The following is a 16428-nucleotide window of genomic DNA, read 5'->3' on the forward strand; positions in this document are numbered from 1 at the left end:
TTTGTGAGTTAAAGGGGAATTCGCTCAAATGGTGGAGCGCTTGCTTCGCATTCGAGAGGTAGTGGGATCGATGCCCACATTCTCTATTTGGATTTTACCTGCTCGTAATGTTTGTTGTTGTTGTTTTTGGTGATTTTCTTTTGTGAGTTAAAGGGGAATTAGCTCAAATGGTGGAGCGCTTGCTTCGCATGCGAGAGGTAGTGGGATCAATGCCCACATTCTCCATTTGGATTTTACCTTCTCGTAATGTTTGTTGTTGTTGTTTTTGGTGATTTTCTTTTGTCAGTTAAAGGGGAATTAGGTCAAATGGTAGAGCGCTTTCTTTGCATCCGAGAGGTAGTGGCATCGATGCCCACATTCTCCATTTGGATTATGCCTGATCGTAACGTTTGTTGTTGTTTTTGGTGATTTTCTTGTATGCTTTGCAGGGGAACTTGTTCAAATGGTAGAATGCTCGCTTCGCGTTCGTGGGATCGATGCCCACATTCTCCACTTGGATTTTGCCTGCTCGTTAACTTTTGTTGTTGCTGTTTTTGGTGATTATCTTCTTTGAGTTGCAGTTGAATTAGCTCAAATGGTAGCGCGCTCGCTTTGCATGCAAGAGGTAGTGGGATTGATGCCCACATTCTCCAATTGTATTATGCCTGCTCGTTAACTTGTTGTTGTTGTTTTGGGTGATTTTGTACTGTGAGATGAAGGGGAATTAGCTCAAATGGTAGAGCGCTCGCTTAGCATGCGAGAGGTAGTCGGATCGATGCCCTCATTCTCCATTTGGATTTTGCCTGCTCGTCAACTTTTGTTGTTGTTTTTGGTGATTATCTTCTTTGAGTTGCAGGGGTATTAGCTCAAATGGTAGAGCGCTTGCTTCGCATGCGAGCGGTAGTGGGATCGATCCCCACATTCTCACATTGGATTTTGCTTGCTCGTTAACTTTTGTTGTTTTTGATGATTTTGTTTCAATAATTGGAGGGGATTTAGCTCAAATGGTAGAGTGCTTGCTTCGCATGCGAGAGGTGTTGGGATCAATACCCACATTCTCCATTTGGATTTTACCTGCTCGTAATGTTTGTTGTTGTTGTTTTTGGTGACTTTCTTTTGTGAGTTAAAGGGGAATTAGCTCAAATGGTAGAGCGCTTGCTTTGCATGCGAGAGGTAGTGGCATCGATGCCCACATTCTCCATTTGGATTATGCCTGATCGTAACGTTTGTTGTTGTTTTTGGTGATTTTCTTGTATGCTTTGCAGGGGAAGTAGTTCAAATGGTAGAATGCTCGCTTTGCGTTCGTGGGATCGATGCCCACATTCTCCACTTGGATTTTGCCTGCTCGTTAACTTTTGTTGTTGTTGTTTTTGGTGATTATCTTCTTTGAGTTGCAGGGGAATTAGCTCAAATGGTAGAGCGCTCGCTTTGCATGCAAGAGGTAGTGGGATTGATGCCCACATTCTCCAATTGGATTGTACTTGCTCGTTAACTTTTGTTGTTTTTGATGATTTTCTTGCATTATTTTAAGGGGAATTAGCTCAAATGGTAGCGCACTTGCTTCGCATGTGAGAGGTAGTGGGATCGATGCCCATTTTCTCCAATTGGATTTTCCTTGCTCGTTAACTTTTGTTGTTTTTGATGATTTTCTTGCAGTAATTGAGGGGAATTAGCTCAAATGAAAGAGCGCTCGCTGAGCATGTGAGAGGTAGTGAGATTGATGCCCACATTCTCCATTTGGATTTTGCCTGCTCGTTAAATTTTGTTGTTGTTTTTGGTGATTTTCTTGTATGCTTTGCAGGGGAAGTAGTTCAAATTGTAGAATGCTCGCTTAGCGTTTGTGGGATCGATGCCCACATTCTCCATTTGGATTTTGCCTGCTCGTTAACTTTTGTTGTTGTTGTTTTTGGTGATTATCTTCTTTGAGCTGCAGGGGAATTAACTCAAATGGTAGAGCGCTCGCTTTGCATGCGAGAGGTAGTGGGATTGATGCCCACATTCTCCATTTGGATTTTACCTGCTCGTAATGTTTGTTGTTGTTGTTTTTGGTGATTTTCTTTTGTGAGTTAAAGGGCAATTAGCTCAAATGGTAGAGTGGTTGCTTCGCATGCGAGAAGTAGTGGGATCGATACCCACGTTCTCCATTCGAATTTTGCCTGATCGTAACGTTTGTTGTTGTTTTTGGTGATTTTCTTGTATGCTTTGCAGGGGAAGTCGCTCAAATGGTAGAATGCTCGCTGAGCGTTTTTGGGATCGATGCCCACATTCTCCATTTGGATTTTGCCTGCTCGTTAACTTTTGTTGTTGTTGTTTTTGGTGATTATCTTCTTTGAGCTGCAGGGGAATTAGCTCAAATGGTAGAGCGCTCGCTTTGCATGCGAGAGGTAGTGGGTTCGATCCCCACACTCTCCATTTGGATTTTGCCTGGTCGGTAACTTTTATTGTTGTTGTTTTTGGTGATTTTCTTGTGTGATTTAGAGGGGAATTAGCTCAAATGGTAGAGCGCTAGCTTTGCATGCGAGAGGTAGTGGGATCAATGCCCACATTCTCCAATTGGATTATGCCTGCTCGTTAACTTGTTGTTGTTGTCATTGGTGATTTTCTTCTGTGAGCTGCAGGGGAATTAGCTTAAATGGTAGAGCGCTTGCATCGCATGCGAGAGGTAGTGGGATCAATGCCCACATTCTCCAATTGGACTTTGCCTGCCCGTTAACTTATTGTTGTTGTTGTTTTTGGTGATTTTCTTTTGTGAGTTAAAGGGGAATTAGCTCAAATGGTGGAGCGCTTGCTTCGCATTCGAGAGGTAGTGGGATCGATGCCCATATTCTCCATTTGGATTTTACCTGCTCGTAATGTTTGTTGTTGTTGTTTTTGGTGATTTTCTTTTGTGAGTTAAAGGGGAAGTAGCTCAAATGGTAGAGCGCTTGCTTCGCATGCGAGAGGTAGTGGGATCAATGCCCACATTCTCCATTTGGATTTTACCTTCTCGTAATGTTTGTTGTTGTTGTTTTTGGTGATTTTCTTTTGTCAGTTAAAGGGGAATTAGGTCAAATGGTAGAGCGCTTTCTTTGCATCCGAGAGGTAGTGGCATCGATGCCCACATTCTCCATTTGGATTATGCCTGATCGTAACGTTTGTTGTTGTTTTTGGTGATTTTCTTGTATGCTTTGCAGGGGAACTAGTTCAAATGGTAGAATGCTCGCTTAGCGTTCGTGGGATCGATGCCCACATTCTCCACTTGGATTTTGCCTGCTCGTTAACATTTGTTGTTGTTGTTTTTGGTGATTTTCTTCTGTGAGTTGAAGGGGAATTAGCTCAAGTGGTAGAGAGCTTGCTTTGCATGCGAGAGGTAGTGGGATCGATGCCCACATTCTCCAATAGGATTTTACCTGCCCGTTAACTTGTTGTTGTTGTTGTTTTTGGTGATTTTCTTGTGTGAGTTAAAGGGGAATTAGCTCAAATGGTAGAGCGCTTGCTGAGCGTGCGAGAGGTAGTGGGTTCGATACCCACATTCTCCATTTGGATTTTGCCTGGTCGTTAACTTTTATTGTTGTTGTTTTTGGTGATTTTCTTGTGTGATTTAGAGGGGAATTAGCTCAAATGGTAGAGCGCTCGCTTTGCATGCGAGAGGTAGTGGGATCAATGCCCACATTCTCCAATTGTATTATGCCTGCTCGTTAACTTGTTGTTGTTGTTTTTGGTGATTTTGTACCGTGAGATGAAGGGGAATGAGCTCAAATGGTAGAGCGCTTGCTTCGCATGTGAGCGGTAGTGGGATCGATCCCCACATTCTCCCATTGGATTTTGCTTGCTCGTTAACTTTTGTTGTTTTTGATGATTTTGTTGCAATAATTGGAGGGGAATTAGCTCAAATGGTAGAGCGCTTGCTTAGCATGTGAGAGGTAGTGGAATCGATGCCCACATTCTCCTATTGGATTTTACCTGCTCGTAATGTTTGTTGTTGTTCTTTTTGGTGATTTTCTTTTGTGAGTTTAAGGGGAATTAGCTCAAATGGTAGAGCGCTTGCTTTGCATGCGAGAGGTAGTGGCATCGATGCCCACATTCTCCATTTGGATTATGCCTGATCGTAACGTTTGTTGTTGTTTTTGGTGATTTTCTTGTATGCTTTGCAGGGGAACTAGTTCAAATGGTAGTATGCTCGCTTAGCGTTCGTGGGATCGATGCCCACATTCTCCACTTGGATTTTGCCTGCTCGTTAACATTTGTTGTTGTTGTTTTTGGTTATTATCTTCTTTGAGCTGCAGGGGTATTAGCTCAAATGGTAGAGCGCTTGCTTCGCATGCGAGCGGTAGTGGGATCGATCCCCACATTCTCCCATTGGATTTTGATTGCTCGTTAACTTTTGTTGTTTTTGATGATTTTGTTGCAATAATTGGAGGGGAATTAGCTCAAATGGTAGAGCGCTCGCTTTGCATGCGAGAGGTAGTGGGATCAATGCGCACATTCTCCAATTGGAGTTTGCCTGCCCGTTAATTTGTTGTTGTTGTTGTTTTTGGTGATTTTCTTGTGTGAGTTAAAGGGGAATTAGCTCAAATGGTAGAGTGCTTGCTGAGCATGTGAGAGGTAGTGGGTTCGATACCCACATTCTCCATTTGGATTTTGCCTGGTCGTTAACTTTTATTGTTGTTGTTTTTGGTGATTTTCTTGTGTGATTTAGAGGGGAATTAGCTCAAATGGTAGAGTGCTCGCTTTGCATGCGAGAGGTAGTGGGATCAATGCCCACATTCTCCAATTGGATTATGCCTGCTCGTTAACTTGTTGTTGTTGTTTTTGGTGATTTTCTTCTGTGAGCTGCAGGGGAATTAGCTTAAATGGTAGAGCGCTTGCATCGCATGCGAGAGGTAGTGGGATCAATGCCCACATTCTGCAATTGGACTTTGCCTGCCCGTTAACTTGTTGTTTTTGGTGATTTTCTTTTGTGAGTTAAAGGGGAATTAGCTCAAATGGTGGAGCGCTTGCTTCGCATTCGAGAGGTAGTGGGATCGATGCCCACATTCTCCATTTGGATTTTACCTGCTCGTAATGTTTGTTGTTGTTGTTTTTGGTGATTTTCTTTTGTGAGTTAAAGGGGAATTAGCTCAAATGGTAGAGCGCTTGCTTCGCATGCGAGAGGTAGTGGGATCAATGCCCACATTCTCCATTTGGATTTTACCTTCTCGTAATGTTTGCTGTTGTTGTTTTTGGTGATTTTCTTTTGTCAGTTAAAGGGGAATTAGGTCAAATGGTAGAGCGCTTTCTTTGCATCCGAGAGGTAGTGGCATCGATGCCCACATTCTCCATTTGGATTATGCCTGATCGTAACGTTTGTTGTTGTTTTTGGTGATTTTCTTGTATGCTTTGCAGGGGAACTAGTTCAAATGGTAGAATGCTCGCTTCGCGTTCGTGGGATCGATGCCCACATTCTCCACTTGGATTTTGCCTGCTCGTTAACTTTTGTTGTTGCTGTTTTTGGTGATTATCTTCTTTGAGTTGCAGTTGAATTAGCTCAAATGGTAGAGCGCTCGCTTTGCATGCGAGAGGTAGTGGGATCGATACCCACATTCTCCTTTTGGATTTTGCCTGCTCGTCAACTTTTGTTGTTGTTGTTTTTGGTGATTATCTTCTTTGAGTTGCAGGGGTATTAGCTCAAATGGTAGAGCGCTTGCTTCGCATGCGAGTTGTAGTGGGATCGATCCCCACATTCTCCTATTGGATTTTGCTTGCTCGTTAACTTTTGTTGTTTTTTGATGATTTTGTTGCAATAATTGCAGGGGAATTTGCTCAAATGGTAGAGCGCTTGCTTAGCATGCGAGAGGTCGTGGAATCGATGCCCACATTCTCCAATTGGATTTTACCTTCTCGTAATGTTTGTTGTTGTTGTTTTTGGTGATTTTCTTTTGTGAGTTAAAGGGGAATTAGCTCAAATGGTAGAGCGCTTGCTTCGCATGCGAGAGGTAGTGGGATCAATGCCCACATTCTCCATTTGGATTTTACCTTCTCGTAATGTTTGTTGTTGTTGTTTTTGGTGATTTTCTTTTGTCAGTTAAAGGGGAATTAGGTCAAATGGTAGAGCGCTTTCTTTGCATCCGAGAGGTAGTGGTATCGATGCCCACATTCTCCATTTGGATTATGCCTGATCGTAACGTTTGTTGTTGTTTTTGGTGATTTTCTTGTATGCTTTGCAGGGGAACTAGTTCAAATGGTAGAATGCTCGCTTCGCGTTCGTGGGATTGATGCCCACATTCTCCAATTGGATTGTGCTTGCTCGTTAACTTTTGTTGTTTTTGATGATTTTCTTGGATTAATTGGAGGGGAATTAGCTCAAATGGTAGAGCGCTAGCTTTGCATGCGAGAGGTAGTGGGATCGATACCCACATTCTCCATTTGGATTTTGCCTGCTCGTCAACTTTTGTTGTTGTTGTTTTTGGTGATTATCTTCTTTGAGTTGCAGGGGTATTAGCTCAAATGGTAGAGCGCTTGCTTCGCATGCGAGTTGTAGTGGGATCGATCCCCACATTCTCCTATTGGATTTTGCTTGCTCGTTAACTTTTGTTGTTTTTTGATGATTTTGTTGCAATAATTGCAGGGGAATTTGCTCAAATGGTAGAGCGCTTGCTTAGCATGCGAGAGGTCGTGGAATCGATGCCCACATTCTCCAATTGGATTTTACCTGCTCGTAATGTTTGTTGTTGTTCTTTTTGGTGATTTTCTTTTGTGAGTTTAAGGGTAATTAGCTCAAATGGTAGAGTGCTTGCTTCGCATGCGAGAGGTGTTGGGATCAATACCCACATTCTCCATTTGGATTTTACCTGCTCGTAATGTTTGTTGTTGTTGTTTTTGGTGACTTTCTTTTGTGAGTTAAAGGGGAATTAGGTCAAATGGTAGAGCGCTCGCTTTGCATGCGAGAGGTAGTGGGATCAATGCCCACATTCTCCAATTGTATTATGCCTGCTCGTTAACTTGTTGTTGTTGTTTTTGGTGATTTTGTACCGTGAGATGAAGGGGAATTAGCTCAAATGGTAGAGCGCTTGCTTCGCATGTGAGCGGTAGTGGGATCGATCCCCACATTCTCCCATTGGATTTTGCTTGCTCGTTAACTTTTGTTGTTTTTGATGATTTTGTTGCAATAATTGGAGGGGAATTAGCTCAAATGGTAGAGCGCTTGCTTAGCATGTGAGAGGTAGTGGAATCGATGCCCACATTCTCCTATTGGATTTTACCTGCTCGTAATGTTTGTTGTTGTTCTTTTTGGTGATTTTCTTTTGTGAGTTTAAGGGGAATTAGCTCAAATGGTAGAGCGCTTGCTTTGCATGCGAGAGGTAGTGGCATCGATGCCCACATTCTCCATTTGGATTATGCCTGATCGTAACGTTTGTTGTTGTTTTTGGTGATTTTCTTGTATGCTTTGCAGGGGAACTAGTTCAAATGGTAGTATGCTCGCTTAGCGTTCGTGGGATCGATGCCCACATTCTCCACTTGGATTTTGCCTGCTCGTTAACATTTGTTGTTGTTGTTTTTGGTTATTATCTTCTTTGAGCTGCAGGGGTATTAGCTCAAATGGTAGAGCGCTTGCTTCGCATGCGAGCGGTAGTGGGATCGATCCCCACATTCTCCCATTGGATTTTGATTGCTCGTTAACTTTTGTTGTTTTTGATGATTTTGTTGCAATAATTGGAGGGGAATTAGCTCAAATGGTAGAGCGCTCGCTTTGCATGCGAGAGGTAGTGGGATCAATGCGCACATTCTCCAATTGGAGTTTGCCTGCCCGTTAATTTGTTGTTGTTGTTGTTTTTGGTGATTTTCTTGTGTGAGTTAAAGGGGAATTAGCTCAAATGGTAGAGTGCTTGCTGAGCATGTGAGAGTTAGTGGGTTCGATACCCACAGTCTCCATTTGGATTTTGCCTGGTCGTTAACTTTTATTGTTGTTGTTTTTGGTGATTTTCTTGTGTGATTTAGAGGGGAATTAGCTCAAATGGTAGAGTGCTCGCTTTGCATGCGAGAGGTAGTGGGATCAATGTCCACATTCTCCAATTGGATTATGCCTGCTCGTTAACTTGTTGTTGTTGTTTTTGGTGATTTTCTTCTGTGAGCTGCAGGGGCATTAGCTTAAATGGTAGAGCGCTTGCATCGCATGCGAGAGGTAGTGGGATCAATGCCCACATTCTCCAATTGGACTTTGCCTGCCCGTTAACTTGTTGTTTTTGGTGATTTTCTTTTGTGAGTTAAAGGGGAATTAGCTCAAATGGTGGAGCGCTTGCTTCGCATTCGAGAGGTAGTGGGATCGATGCCCACATTCTCCATTTGGATTTTACCTGCTCGTAATGTTTGTTGTTGTTGTTTTTGGTGATTTTCTTTTGTGAGTTAAAGGGGAATTAGCTCAAATGGTAGAGCGCTTGCTTCGCATGCGAGAGGTAGTGGGATCAATGCCCACATTCTCCATTTGGATTTTACCTTCTCGTAATGTTTGCTGTTGTTGTTTTTGGTGATTTTCTTTTGTCAGTTAAAGGGGAATTAGGTCAAATGGTAGAGCGCTTTCTTTGCATCCGAGAGGTAGTGGCATCGATGCCCACATTCTCCATTTGGATTATGCCTGATCGTAACGTTTGTTGTTGTTTTTGGTGATTTTCTTGTATGCTTTGCAGGGGAACTAGTTCAAGTGGTAGAATGCTCGCTTCGCGTTCGTGGGATCGATGCCCACATTCTCCACTTGGATTTTGCCTGCTCGTTAACTTTTGTTGTTGCTGTTTTTGGTGATTATCTTCTTTGAGTTGCAGTTGAATTAGCTCAAATGGTAGAGCGCTCGCTTTGCATGCGAGAGGTAGTGGGATCGATACCCACATTCTCCATTTGGATTTTGCCTGCTCGTCAACTTTTGTTGTTGTTGTTTTTGGTGATTATCTTCTTTGAGTTGCAGGGGTATTAGCTCAAATGGTAGAGCGCTTGCTTCGCATGCGAGTTGTAGTGGGATCGATCCCCACATTCTCCTATTGGATTTTGCTTGCTCGTTAACTTTTGTTGTTTTTTGATGATTTTGTTGCAATAATTGCAGGGGAATTTGCTCAAATGGTAGAGCGCTTGCTTAGCATGCGAGAGGTCGTGGAATCGATGCCCACATTCTCCAATTGGATTTTACCTTCTCGTAATGTTTGTTGTTGTTGTTTTTGGTGATTTTCTTTTGTGAGTTAAAGGGGAATTAGCTCAAATGGTAGAGCGCTTGCTTCGCATGCGAGAGGTAGTGGGATCAATGCCCACATTCTCCATTTGGATTTTACCTTCTCGTAATGTTTGTTGTTGTTGTTTTTGGTGATTTTCTTTTGTCAGTTAAAGGGGAATTAGGTCAAATGGTAGAGCGCTTTCTTTGCATCCGAGAGGTAGTGGTATCGATGCCCACATTCTCCATTTGGATTATGCCTGATCGTAACGTTTGTTGTTGTTTTTGGTGATTTTCTTGTATGCTTTGCAGGGGAACTAGTTCAAATGGTAGAATGCTCGCTTCGCGTTCGTGGGATTGATGCCCACATTCTCCAATTGGATTGTGCTTGCTCGTTAACTTTTGTTGTTTTTGATGATTTTCTTGGATTAATTGGAGGGGAATTAGCTCAAATGGTAGAGCGCTAGCTTTGCATGCGAGAGGTAGTGGGATCGATACCCACATTCTCCATTTGGATTTTGCCTGCTCGTCAACTTTTGTTGTTGTTGTTTTTGGTGATTATCTTCTTTTAGTTGCAGGGGTATTAGCTCAAATGGTAGAGCGCTTGCTTCGCATGCGAGTTGTAGTGGGATCGATCCCCACATTCTCCTATTGGATTTTGCTTGCTCGTTAACTTTTGTTGTTTTTTGATGATTTTGTTGCAATAATTGCAGGGGAATTTGCTCAAATGGTAGAGCGCTTGCTTAGCATGCGAGAGGTAGTGGGATCAATGCCCACATTCTCCAATTGGATTATGCCTGCTCGTTAACTTGTTGTTGTTGTTTTTGGTGATTTTCTTCTGTGAGCTGCAGGGGAATTAGCTTAAATGGTAGAGCGCTTGCATCGCATGCGAGAGGTAGTGGGATCAATGCCCACATTCTCCAATTGGACTTTGCCTGCCCGTTAACTTGTTGTTGTTTTTGGTGATTTTCTTTTGTGAGTTAAAGGGGAATTAGCTCAAATGGTGGAGCGCTTGCTTCGCATTCGAGAGGTAGTGGGATCGATGCCCACATTCTCTATTTGGATTTTACCTGCTCGTAATGTTTGTTGTTGTTGTTTTTGGTGATTTTCTTTTGTGAGTTAAAGGGGAATTAGCTCAAATGGTGGAGCGCTTGCTTCGCATGCGAGTGGTAGTGGGATCAATGCCCACATTCTCCATTTGGATTTTACCTTCTCGTAATGTTTGTTGTTGTTGTTTTTGGTGATTTTCTTTTGTCAGTTAAAGGGGAATTAGGTCAAATGGTAGAGCGCTTTCTTTGCATCCGAGAGGTAGTGGCATCGATGCCCACATTCTCCATTTGGATTATGCCTGATCGTAACGTTTGTTGTTGTTTTTGGTGATTTTCTTGTATGCTTTGCAGGGGAACTTGTTCAAATGGTAGAATGCTCGCTTCGCGTTCGTGGGATCGATGCCCACATTCTCCACTTGGATTTTGCCTGCTCGTTAACTTTTGTTGTTGCTGTTTTTGGTGATTATCTTCTTTGAGTTGCAGTTGAATTAGCTCAAATGGTAGCGCGCTCGCTTTGCATGCAAGAGGTAGTGGGATTGATGCCCACATTCTCCAATTGTATTATGCCTGCCCGTTAACTTGTTGTTGTTGTTTTGGGTGATTTTGTACTGTGAGATGAAGGGGAATTAGCTCAAATGGTAGAGCGCTCGCTTAGCATGCGAGAGGTAGTCGGATCGATGCCCTCATTCTCCATTTGGATTTTGCCTGCTCGTCAACTTTTGTTGTTGTTTTTGGTGATTATCTTCTTTGAGTTGCAGGGGTATTAGCTCAAATGGTAGAGCGCTTGCTTCGCATGCGAGCGGTAGTGGGATCGATCCCCACATTCTCACATTGGATTTTGCTTGCTCGTTAACTTTTGTTGTTTTTGATGATTTTGTTTCAATAATTGGAGGGGATTTAGCTCAAATGGTAGAGTGCTTGCTTCGCATGCGAGAGGTGTTGGGATCAATACCCACATTCTCCATTTGGATTTTACCTGCTCGTAATGTTTGTTGTTGTTGTTTTTGGTGACTTTCTTTTGTGAGTTAAAGGGGAATTAGCTCAAATGGTAGAGCGCTTGCTTTGCATGCGAGAGGTAGTGGCATCGATGCCCACATTCTCCATTTGGATTATGCCTGATCGTAACGTTTGTTGTTGTTTTTGGTGATTTTCTTGTATGCTTTGCAGGGGAAGTAGTTCAAATGGTAGAATGCTCGCTTTGCGTTCGTGGGATCGATGCCCACATTCTCCACTTGGATTTTGCCTGCTCGTTAACTTTTGTTGTTGTTGTTTTTGGTGATTATCTTCTTTGAGTTGCAGGGGAATTAGCTCAAATGGTAGAGCGCTTGCTTTGCATGCAAGAGGTAGTGGGATTGATGCCCACATTCTCCAATTGGATTGTACTTGCTCGTTAACTTTTGTTGTTTTTGATGATTTTCTTGCATTATTTTAAGGGGAATTAGCTCAAATGGTAGCGCACTTGCTTCGCATGTGAGAGGTAGTGGGATCGATGCCCATTTTCTCCAATTGGATTTTCCTTGCTCGTTAACTTTTGTTGTTTTTGATGATTTTCTTGCAGTAATTGAGGGGAATTAGCTCAAATGAAAGAGCGCTCGCTGAGCATGTGAGAGGTAGTGAGATTGATGCCCACATTCTCCATTTGGATTTTGCCTGCTCGTTAAATTTTGTTGTTGTTTTTGGTGATTTTCTTGTATGCTTTGCAGGGGAAGTAGTTCAAATTGTAGAATGCTCGCTTAGCGTTTGTGGGATCGATGCCCACATTCTCCATTTGGATTTTGCCTGCTCGTTAACTTTTGTTGTTGTTGTTTTTGGTGATTATCTTATTTGAGCTGCAGGGGAATTAACTCAAATGGTAGAGCGCTCGCTTTGCATGCGAGAGGTAGTGGCATCGATGCCCACATTCTCCATTTGGATTATGCCTGATCGTAACGTTTGTTGTTGTTTTTGGTGATTTTCTTGTATGCTTTGCAGGGGAAGTAGTTCAAATGGTAGAATGCTCGCTTAGCGGTCGTGGGATCGATGCCCACATTCTCCACTTGGATTTTGCCTGCTCGTTAACTTTTGTTGTTGTTGTTTTTGGTGATTATCTTCTTTGAGTTGCAGGGGAATTAGCTCAAATGGTAGAGCGCTTGCTTTGCATGCGAGAGGTAGTGGGATCAATGCCCACATTCTCCAATTGGATTATGCCTGCTCGTTAACTTGTTGTTGTTGTTTTTGGTGATTTTCTTCTGTGAGCTGCAGGGGAATTAGCTTAAATGGTAGAGCGCTTGCATCGCATGCGAGAGGTAGTGGGATCAATGCCCACATTCTCCAATTGGACTTTGCCTGCCCGTTAACTTGTTGTTGTTTTTGGTGATTTTCTTTTGTGAGTTAAAGGGGAATTAGCTCAAATGGTGGAGCGCTTGCTTCGCATTCGAGAGGTAGTGGGATCGATGCCCACATTCTCTATTTGGATTTTACCTGCTCGTAATGTTTGTTGTTGTTGTTTTTGGTGATTTTCTTTTGTGAGTTAAAGGGGAATTAGCTCAAATGGTGGAGCGCTTGCTTCGCATGCGAGAGGTAGTGGGATCAATGCCCACATTCTCCATTTGGATTTTACCTTCTCGTAATGTTTGTTGTTGTTGTTTTTGGTGATTTTCTTTTGTCAGTTAAAGGGGAATTAGGTCAAATGGTAGAGCGCTTTCTTTGCATCCGAGAGGTAGTGGCATCGATGCCCACATTCTCCATTTGGATTATGCCTGATCGTAACGTTTGTTGTTGTTTTTGGTGATTTTCTTGTATGCTTTGCAGGGGAACTTGTTCAAATGGTAGAATGCTCGCTTCGCGTTCGTGGGATCGATGCCCACATTCTCCACTTGGATTTTGCCTGCTCGTTAACTTTTGTTGTTGCTGTTTTTGGTGATTATCTTCTTTGAGTTGCAGTTGAATTAGCTCAAATGGTAGCGCGCTCGCTTTGCATGCAAGAGGTAGTGGGATTGATGCCCACATTCTCCAATTGTATTATGCCTGCTCGTTAACTTGTTGTTGTTGTTTTGGGTGATTTTGTACTGTGAGATGAAGGGGAATTAGCTCAAATGGTAGAGCGCTCGCTTAGCATGCGAGAGGTAGTCGGATCGATGCCCTCATTCTCCATTTGGATTTTGCCTGCTCGTCAACTTTTGTTGTTGTTTTTGGTGATTATCTTCTTTGAGTTGTAGGGGTATTAGCTCAAATGGTAGAGCGCTTGCTTCGCATGCGAGCGGTAGTGGGATCGATCCCCACATTCTCACATTGGATTTTGCTTGCTCGTTAACTTTTGTTGTTTTTGATGATTTTGTTTCAATAATTGGAGGGGATTTAGCTCAAATGGTAGAGTGCTTGCTTCGCATGCGAGAGGTGTTGGGATCAATACCCACATTCTCCATTTGGATTTTACCTGCTCGTAATGTTTGTTGTTGTTGTTTTTGGTGACTTTCTTTTGTGAGTTAAAGGGGAATTAGCTCAAATGGTAGAGCGCTTGCTTTGCATGCGAGAGGTAGTGGCATCGATGCCCACATTCTCCATTTGGATTATGCCTGATCGTAACGTTTGTTGTTGTTTTTGGTGATTTTCTTGTATGCTTTGCAGGGGAAGTAGTTCAAATGGTAGAATGCTCGCTTTGCGTTCGTGGGATCGATGCCCACATTCTCCACTTGGATTTTGCCTGCTCGTTAACTTTTGTTGTTGTTGTTTTTGGTGATTATCTTCTTTGAGTTGCAGGGGAATTAGCTCAAATGGTAGAGCGCTCGCTTTGCATGCAAGAGGTAGTGGGATTGATGCCCACATTCTCCAATTGGATTGTACTTGCTCGTTAACTTTTGTTGTTTTTGATGATTTTCTTGCATTATTTTAAGGGGAATTAGCTCAAATGGTAGCGCACTTGCTTCGCATGTGAGAGGTAGTGGGATCGATGCCCATTTTCTCCAATTGGATTTTCCTTGCTCGTTAACTTTTGTTGTTTTTGATGATTTTCTTGCAGTAATTGAGGGGAATTAGCTCAAATGAAAGAGCGCTCGCTGAGCATGTGAGAGGTAGTGAGATTGATGCCCACATTCTCCATTTGGATTTTGCCTGCTCGTTAAATTTTGTTGTTGTTTTTGGTGATTTTCTTGTATGCTTTGCAGGGGAAGTAGTTCAAATTGTAGAATGCTCGCTTAGCGTTTGTGGGATCGATGCCCACATTCTCCATTTGGATTTTGCCTGCTCGTTAACTTTTGTTGTTGTTGTTTTTGGTGATTATCTTCTTTGAGCTGCAGGGGAATTAACTCAAATGGTAGAGCGCTCGCTTTGCATGCGAGAGGTAGTGGGATTGATGCCCACATTCTCCATTTGGATTTTACCTGCTCGTAATGTTTGTTGTTGTTGTTTTTGGTGATTTTCTTTTGTGAGTTAAAGGGCAATTAGCTCAAATGGTAGAGTGGTTGCTTCGCATGCGAGAAGTAGTGGGATCGATACCCACGTTCTCCATTCGAATTTTGCCTGATCGTAACGTTTGTTGTTGTTTTTGGTGATTTTCTTGTATGCTTTGCAGGGGAAGTCGCTCAAATGGTAGAATGCTCGCTGAGCGTTTTTGGGATCGATGCCCACATTCTCCATTTTGATTTTGCCTGCTCGTTAACTTTTGTTGTTGTTGTTTTTGGTGATTATCTTCTTTGAGCTGCAGGGGAATTAGCTCAAATGGTAGAGCGCTCGCTTTGCATGCGAGAGGTAGTGGGTTCGATGCCCACACTCTCCATTTGGATTTTGCCTGGTCGGTAACTTTTATTGTTGTTGTTTTTGGTGATTTTCTTGTGTGATTTAGAGGGGAATTAGCTCAAATGGTAGAGCGCTCTCTTTGCATGCGAGAGGTAGTGGGATCAATGCCCACATTCTCCAATTGGATTATGCCTGCTCGTTAACTTGTTGTTGTTGTCATTGGTGATTTTCTTCTGTGAGCTGCAGGGGAATTAGCTTAAATGGTAGAGCGCTTGCATCGCATGCGAGAGGTAGTGGGATCAATGCCCACATTCTCCAATTGGACTTTGCCTGCCCGTTAACTTATTGTTGTTGTTTTTGGTGATTTTCTTTTGTGAGTTAAAGGGGAATTAGCTCAAATGGTGTTGCGCTTGCTTCGCATTCGAGAGGTAGTGGGATCGATGCCCATATTCTCCATTTGGATTTTACCTGCTCGTAATGTTTGTTGTTGTTGTTTTTGGTGATTTTCTTTTGTGAGTTAAAGGGGAAGTAGCTCAAATGGTAGAGCGCTTGCTTCGCATGCGAGAGGTAGTGGGATCAATGCCCACATTCTCCATTTGGATTTTACCTTCTCGTAATGTTTGTTGTTGTTGTTTTTGGTGATTTTCTTTTGTCAGTTAAAGGGGAATTAGGTCAAATGGTAGAGCGCTTTCTTTGCATCCGAGAGGTAGTGGCATCGATGCCCACATTCTCCATTTGGATTATGCCTGATCGTAACGTTTGTTGTTGTTTTTGGTGATTTTCTTGTATGCTTTGCAGGGGAACTAGTTCAAATGGTAGAATGCTCGCTTAGCGTTCGTGGGATCGATGCCCACATTCTCCACTTGGATTTTGCCTGCTCGTTAACATTTGTTGTTGTTGTTTTTGGTGATTTTCTTCTGTGAGTTGAAGGGGAATTAGCTCAAGTGGTAGAGCGCTTGCTTTGCATGAGAGAGGTAGTGGGATCGATGCCCACATTCTCCAATAGGATTTTACCTGCCCGTTAACTTGTTGTTGTTGTTGTTTTTGGTGATTTTCTTGTGTGAGTTAAAGGGGAATTAGCTCAAATGGTAGAGCGCTTGCTGAGCGTGCGAGAGGTAGTGGGTTCGATACCCACATTCTCCATTTGGATTTTGCCTGGTCGTTAACTTTTATTGTTGTTGTTTTTGGTGATTTTCTTGTGTGTTTTAGAGGGGAATTAGCTCAAATGGTAGAGCGCTCGCTTTGCATGCGAGAGGTAGTGGGATCAATGCCCACATTCTCCAATTGTATTATGCCTGCTCGTTAACTTGTTGTTGTTGTTTTTGGTGATTTTGTACCGTGAGATGAAGGGGAATTAGCTCAAATGGTAGAGCGCTTGCTTCGCATGTGAGCGGTAGTGGGATCGATCCCCACATTCTCCCATTGGATTTTGCTTGCTCGTTAACTTTTGTTGTTTTTGATGATTTTGTTGCAATAATTGGAGGGGAATTAGCTCAAATGGTAGAGCGCTTGCTTAGCATGTGAGAGGTAGTGGAA

At 42.8% G+C, this 16428-nt stretch overlaps 4 non-coding genes across 4 annotated transcripts; all 4 read left to right on the forward strand.

Moving 5' to 3' along the window:
- Window positions 1–2318: 2318 nt before the first annotated feature.
- On the forward strand, window positions 2319–2391 carry trnaa-ugc (transfer RNA alanine (anticodon UGC)). Its single transcript has one exon. It is a non-coding gene; the product is annotated as a tRNA-Ala (tRNA).
- A 1173-nt stretch (window positions 2392–3564) lies between these two features.
- trnaa-ugc (transfer RNA alanine (anticodon UGC)) lies at window positions 3565–3637 on the forward strand. Its single transcript has one exon. It is a non-coding gene; the product is annotated as a tRNA-Ala (tRNA).
- Window positions 3638–14859: 11222 nt separating this feature from the next.
- On the forward strand, window positions 14860–14932 carry trnaa-ugc (transfer RNA alanine (anticodon UGC)). Its single transcript has one exon. It is a non-coding gene; the product is annotated as a tRNA-Ala (tRNA).
- Window positions 14933–16102: 1170 nt separating this feature from the next.
- trnaa-ugc (transfer RNA alanine (anticodon UGC)) lies at window positions 16103–16175 on the forward strand. The gene has a single exon. It is a non-coding gene; the product is annotated as a tRNA-Ala (tRNA).
- Window positions 16176–16428: the final 253 nt, after the last annotated feature.

The sequence above is a fragment of the Festucalex cinctus genome, chromosome 7, assembly GCF_051991245.1.
Source record: "Festucalex cinctus isolate MCC-2025b chromosome 7, RoL_Fcin_1.0, whole genome shotgun sequence".
Lineage (NCBI taxonomy): Eukaryota > Metazoa > Chordata > Actinopteri > Syngnathiformes > Syngnathidae > Festucalex > Festucalex cinctus.